Here is a 6474-nt window from a genome sequence, read left to right on the forward strand (position 1 = left end):
CCAGCCCCCAGTGTTTCTGTTTTGAACATTTAGATCTTTGATCCATTTTGACCTGAGTGCATGGTGATAGACATGGGTCTAGTTTCAGTCCTCAGCATGAGGGCCGGCGTTATGCTTTTAATTTTTTTTTTTTTTAATGTTTCTAATTTGTAAGTGAAAGCTTTCCCTCTTCCCTTCCTGCTTGGCTCTGTCCCCACCGTCTTCTCTCACTGGCTCCCCACAGGCCTCCATCTCCAGAAATCCTGTAATAACTAGATGCATTAGGCGGTTTTCCATCACTGTAGCAAATACCCGAGAGAAATCAGCTTAAGAGGAAAGGGTTATTTGGGCTCACAGCGTTGGAGATTCCGGCTTATGACTTACTGGCGTAGCACACAGTTGAGCAGGCAGAGACAGAAGGAAGGGACCGGAGCCCAGCTTTGCCGTCATAGGCTCAGCCCCAATTGCCTGACTTCCTCCCACGAGGCCCCACAAGGTGTTCCACCTCCTCCCAAGAGCACCACTGTGGGACCAATCCCTCAACACATGGACCTTAGGCGATATTTCAGATCCAAACTATAGCGCCTGATCTGTCTCTTCCCACAGCTTCCCAAACTCAGAATTCATTGGTTGTGGGAGATGCAATGAGTAACAAAACCAGCAAGTACCAAACCAGCTGGCTCAGCTAGAAATGGTAGTGAGTCTGGAGGCAATGACCACCCCCAAGTTCTGGTCTTGCGCATCAGGTACCAAGCAAATGACAGGTACGGTACTGGGACAAAATTTCTCATCAGTGTGTTGAGTACCCAGCACGACAAGTTTCAAAACAGTCAAGTACCAAGGCATGAATATGAATGTGATCCTACACATACGATTGGTACATATGTGGAGAGATACTCACATGGCTATATGCACAGGGATACCAGTGTGCAGCTATGGACATGTTTTCACATACAAGCCCTGTGGGATTAGTTCTTTTATCTTCCAGAAATAAGACATTAGCTATAGCGCTCTGCATCTTGCTCCACTTTTTCATACCTTACTGACATCCTCTAAATCATTTGACCCTCCCTTCCCTTCTTCCCTCCCTCCTTCTTTTTCCTCCCTCCCTCTCTCTTGCACTCTCTCTCTCTCTCTCTCTCTCTCTCTCTCTTTCTATCTCCCAGTACTGGGGATTGAATTCAAAGCCTGAGCTATATCCTCAATCTTTTTTAAATTTTCATACAGAATCTTGCTAAATCTCTGAGTTACCCAGGCTGGACTTGAACTTGTGATCCTCCTACCTCAGCCTCCTACCCCAATGGTAGGATTTCAGATGTGTGCCCCTGTGCCTGACCGATTCCCCCTTTTTAACAGCTGGCTGGTACGGTTTCCACTGCCTACAGCAGAGATGAACTGACATTTAAGGGAAATTCAGTTTCTTTTTTTCTCCTGTCCCATCATGGGGAACTCACGCAATTTCCTGCTCTCTTCCTTTCACAGGGAGAGATTCAGCTGTAAAGAACACGATGACAGCATGACAGTATATTATCTGTTATGTGTCTACATGTCATAAATAATTTCCAATAACTTCAAAAAGCTTGGCTGACATACCCCTTTCACGAGTTTAGCAGAAAATCTAAGATGTATAATGAAATGATATGGAAAGTTACAGTGAAAAATTAAAACCTCTGAACATCCCTTCTCCCTGCAGATGGACTCCGGGGGCAGTAGGTAAAGTGCTGCAGTCCTGCGAAGGGCTGGGTAGGTCACCAGGGTCCGGGGCCGGGTGAAGGGAATGTGTGTGCTTGATTTGCAGTAGATGATGTCTGCCTGGCCTCGGGTATTTCTCCTTGAGCCTTTCTGCATGGAGGACGCTTGCTTCCCTCTGTCAGGCGGAACCTGACTATCCACCCTTCCTCTTGCCTCCTCCAACTCCACCTCCTTGAACTTTTAGGGGTAACAGCTTGGGATTCGTCACCAGCAACCTTCTGAGTCCCATCAGGCCTGATAGAAAAGTCTCACTGTACCTGTGCCCCTATTACATGAGTTCATGATTTTTTATTTTTATTTTTTTTGTCTTTTTGAGACAGGGTCTCACTATGCACTTCAGGCTGGCCTAGAGCTCACTTCATAGCCCAGGCTGGTCTCAAACTCGCAAGGATCCTCCTGCCTCAGCCTCCCGAGTGCTGGGATTACAGGCATGCGGCACCATGTCCAGCTAGGATTTCTAAGAGATAGACAGCAGGAAGACAGGGAGCAAAGGAGAACCAGGGCAGGAGAAATGGGAAAGAAGAAAGGCAGCGCTCTGAGCCTCAAGAAGGCTGGTCCAGGGGCGGTTGTGGTTACTCTTCTGTTCCAGCCTCTCCCAGCCAGGGCCTGGCACGCACCAGGGGTGCGTAACGCTTTAAAGAATGATAATGAATTCTAACAAGTGAGGAAAACATTATCCGCAAGCTGATTTCTGTCAAAGTTGGGCGCATATTTTTTCTTTCGCTTCAGGCAACAACGTGGGAGGCATGGCACTGACCTTTATTTAAAATTTTGGTATTTTGTTCAGCAAAACATCATGGATGTTTTACATTTGTCTTTAAAATGCTGCATTAACATATTCACCTTGGGGCCAGAGATATAGCTCTGCGGCACAAACGCCTGCCCAGCACGTGCAAGGTCCTGAGGTAGATTCCTGATACCCAAAAATCCCCCAAAACAACAAACATATTCATCTTGATCCCTGGGTGTTGGGCAGCCCCCTTAGCTTGGCATCCAAAGCCATCATCTCAGACTTTGACCTGCTTCTGACCAAACTGTATCACTGGGTGCAGGCGGCTCTCCCTCCTTCCTGGCTTATTTCTCACAAGTCTGTGGCATGGTGGGGTGAGGTGAAAAGACTGGACTTTCTTCAGGAGACTGGTGCTGAGTCTGCTGGGACTCCTGCACCTGCCTTGGCTCCCACAGGTCTCCAGGCAACTCTGTCCCCGCCTTAACCCTGCACTGTCTGTGTTTCCCTGGAATCTGAGTCCTGTGGGGTCAGGTGGCAGCTGTCTCAGCCACCAGGGCATCCCAAAAATCAACACCTTGCCACAAGGTAAGTGTATGTAACCTCAGCTTCCTCCAGGTGAGGCAAAGCCTGTCACTGCTGTGTCCCCAGCCTGACCCAGACACGAGGCATCCGGACACCAAGGAAACACCTTCACCTTCACTGGGTCTAAGATGTGCTTTAAATGATTTTCTTTTTGAGTGGGACTGAGGAGTGCACCCAAGGCTTTCACTTTAAACTACATCCCCAGCTTTTCCCTCCTTTTTTTTTTTTTTTTTTTTTTTTTGAGACTAGGTCTCCCTATGAAGTTTAGGCTGCCCTTGAACTCACTGTGTAGTCCAGGCTGGCCTGGAACACTCAGCAACCCTCCTGCCTCTGCCTCCTGAGTGCTGGGATTACAGATGTGTGCCACCACGCCCAGCATACCCTTCCTTTTATGAAGGCAAGGTGTCTGGTTAAGTTGCTCCTACTGGACTCAGACTTGCAATCTTCCTGTTTCAGCCTCTCAGAGTGTTGGGGTTACAAGTATGCACTCTTTCCTGTGCACTTTAAAAATTCTGAAATCAGGAAGTCACAGTTGATGGCTTCTTAACAATTGCTATCAGCCAGGAAGCCATTATGGTCTTGAGGTCACTGCTTGGATGTCAGTGGAGTCGGATTCAGGCCCCTGACCTGTGGGGGACAGTTCGCTGTGGAAAGTGCCCATGTCCATAGCCCAGAGATGGACGAATCTCCCAAGAGCCCTAGGGCCTGCTGAGCCCATTTATTTCCCTATCTCTGTGCACTGCACACGGATGTAAGATAAGGCTCTGCATTTTCTAAACAAGTTTCGCAAGCGCTCTTGCAGTAAGTGTGAAATAAAAATCTGAAGTGATAAGGAAAAACCAGGTCATCATTCTATTGATAGCATTTTTTTTTTCTTTATTACTTGAGACCAGAAAAGCTGGGCCTGACACCTTCGATTTGCTTGTATGCAGAAGCCGTAGAAGGAAGGAATAAATAAATGTGCCCCTCGTTTGTCTCTGTCCCCTCTCTACTGGTCTGGGCTTTGTGTTGTTTTGTTTTGTTTTGTTTTGTTTTGTTTTGTTTTCAGTGCTGGGGATGGAACACAGGGCCTCCTGCATGCCAAGCACGCACTCTACCACCGGGCTGGGCTGCATCCCAGCCCTAGCTCCTGGGTTTTACATCTGTCCTGGAAGGCAGTCAGAACTAAATTTTAGTTCCTGTCAAATGGGTTACTCTGACTCATATGCTTTCTTTTTTAATTAATTAACAACTTAATTATTTGTTTTTTTTTTGAGACAAAGCCTCACTATGTACTTCAGGCTGGCCTTGAAGTATGTAGCCCAGGTTGGCCTTAGGTTGCTGTGATTTTCCTGCCTCAGCCTCCCGAGGGCTGAGATTGTAGATGGGCACCACCACGCCCAGCCTGATGTGCTTTACAGCAGCGCCCTGTAACACGCAGGAAGCGTATGCGATTGTATGCATCGGCTGTGCCCTGGCGTGCGGCTGTCGAGGTTGCCTGAGTTCTCACCCATGAGTCACATTTTGAACCAGTACAGGCTCTGGCCTCGGCTCAAGAGTGAACACACGTTTGTGGAATGACCAAATAACCGAGTGAATTACTGGACAGCTGGATGTCTGTTCTCTGCTCTGGGTCTCCGGCTGGCCTGGGTCTTTAGCTGCGATGTGACTCCCTCCCGCGGAGGCCGTGGCTCACTCCTACCCTACAGGCTCAGACTGCAGACCTCAGTTCCTGTGCCTCCCGGAAATCCTCCCCGGAAATCCTCCCCGGAAGTCCTCCGGGAAGCCTCCCGAGCCCCGGGCTGGCTCAGGCGCCCACTCTGAGCTCCCAGGGCCCTGTGGAGGCCCCCACCCCAGTCTGCCCCCTCTGGGTGTCGTTATCTTGGGATGCCTCTGACACACCCGCTGAATGCTGAGGCCCCTGGCGGCAGAGCTGGGTGCTGTCTTGGTCTCTGCTGTGTTCCCAGCACCCTGCCCAGGACGGGGCCTGAGAGCTGTGGACTGCTGATGGGTGGAGAGAGAAGAGGAGGCTTGGCGGGCGATGGGGTGCGGCCTCTCCCACCAGCCACTCTCAGCTCCTGCACGCAAACTCCTCAGACGCGAATGCGCATGTGCAAGCGCTCTGCAGCTCTCTGGGCACCGCCCAGAGTCCCCCGGGCAGTGCCTGGGGTTGCTATCACTCAGAGCTGGAGCCTGGACTAATGGGGCTCCTGAGCGGATGTGTGGGTCCTGCGGGTACAGCCTGCCTGGTCTGTGCAACCTGTGCTTCCCGAGGCCTGTGAGCCTGTGCGTCTCAAGGCTTGTGTTTTCCGAGGCTCACGTAGCCATGTATTCAGTGGTTCAGTATTTGGGGGACTTTCCCCCTCAGGACGGTGTGCGTGCAGGTGAATTTGGGGAAGGAGGCTAGAGTGTGTGTTTGGTGCCCAGGAAAGTCTGGCTTTTGTGCACTGGGGCCGGTGGTTGAGGACTTGACTGGGCCTGTGTGGCTTCTGGTCTGCATTTCCTCCTTGCTGTGGTATAGGGCTCATCACCCTTGCCTCAATTTTTAAGCCAGTCTACTGCTGAGGAAGGATTAAAAAAATAGATAAAAAGGAGGGAGGGCAGACCTGGTGGTGCACACCTGTAATCCCAGCACTCAGGAGGCTGAGGCAGGAGGATCACTGCAAGTTTGAGACCATCCTGGGCTACTAGTGAGGTCAAGGCCAGCCTGAACTGCATCGCTGGACCCTGTCTCAAAAAACAAAAAACAAAACAAAACAAAACAAAAAACCCTGAAAGGACAAGGGAGCTTGTCAAATGTGAAGAGGATCAAGAGATAGGGGGAAGGAAAGGAAAAGGAGTGAAAGAAGGAATGAAGAAGTGCGATGTGCACTGACTCCGCACTAGGATGTAAACGTGTACTGCAAACATCTGTTAATAAAAGATGACATGTGGGAAACGGAGGGGAGGCACCAAGACGGCAGAGTGGCAGCAGCAGAGAAAGAGCTTCTCCGAGTGTTGTGGCCCAGATGCTGGAATACAGCAACGAGAGGAAGACAAACGGGAGGGAAGTGGGTGCCCTGGACTCAGGGAGGATCTGAACCGAATGCGAATTGAAGCCCGCGGAGAAAGTGAAGGGGGAAAATTCAATGAAGAGGAAGGAGGTGACCACCGACGCCCTGAACCCTAAACCTAACTCTAACCCTAACCCTAACCCTGAAGAGAGAAAGAGAAAGAAGTAAAAGGAATAATGATAGGAAAGGAAGAAGTTAAACTATCATTTGCAGATGACACGATACTCTACACAGAAGACCCCAAAAACCCCACTAAAAAACTGCTAGATTTAATCAGCAAATTTAGTAGCATGGCTGGATACAAAGTCAACATTCAAGAACCAATGGCTTGCTGGGTGTGGCGCACATCTGTAATCCCAGCACTTGGGAGGCTGAGGCAGGAGGATTGTTGCAAGTTCA

General features: G+C 49.8%; 1 protein-coding gene across 3 annotated transcripts in view; it reads left to right on the forward strand.

The window, feature by feature from the left end:
• The window catches only part of LOC102018034, a gene marked incomplete in the record, with an annotated part of 29559 nt that overhangs the window by 22236 nt on the left and 849 nt on the right, over positions 1–6474 (forward strand).

This window comes from Chinchilla lanigera, unplaced genomic scaffold (assembly GCF_000276665.1).
Source record: "Chinchilla lanigera isolate Chin_1 unplaced genomic scaffold, ChiLan1.0 scaffold00154, whole genome shotgun sequence".
In the NCBI taxonomy this organism is placed as follows: domain Eukaryota; kingdom Metazoa; phylum Chordata; class Mammalia; order Rodentia; family Chinchillidae; genus Chinchilla; species Chinchilla lanigera.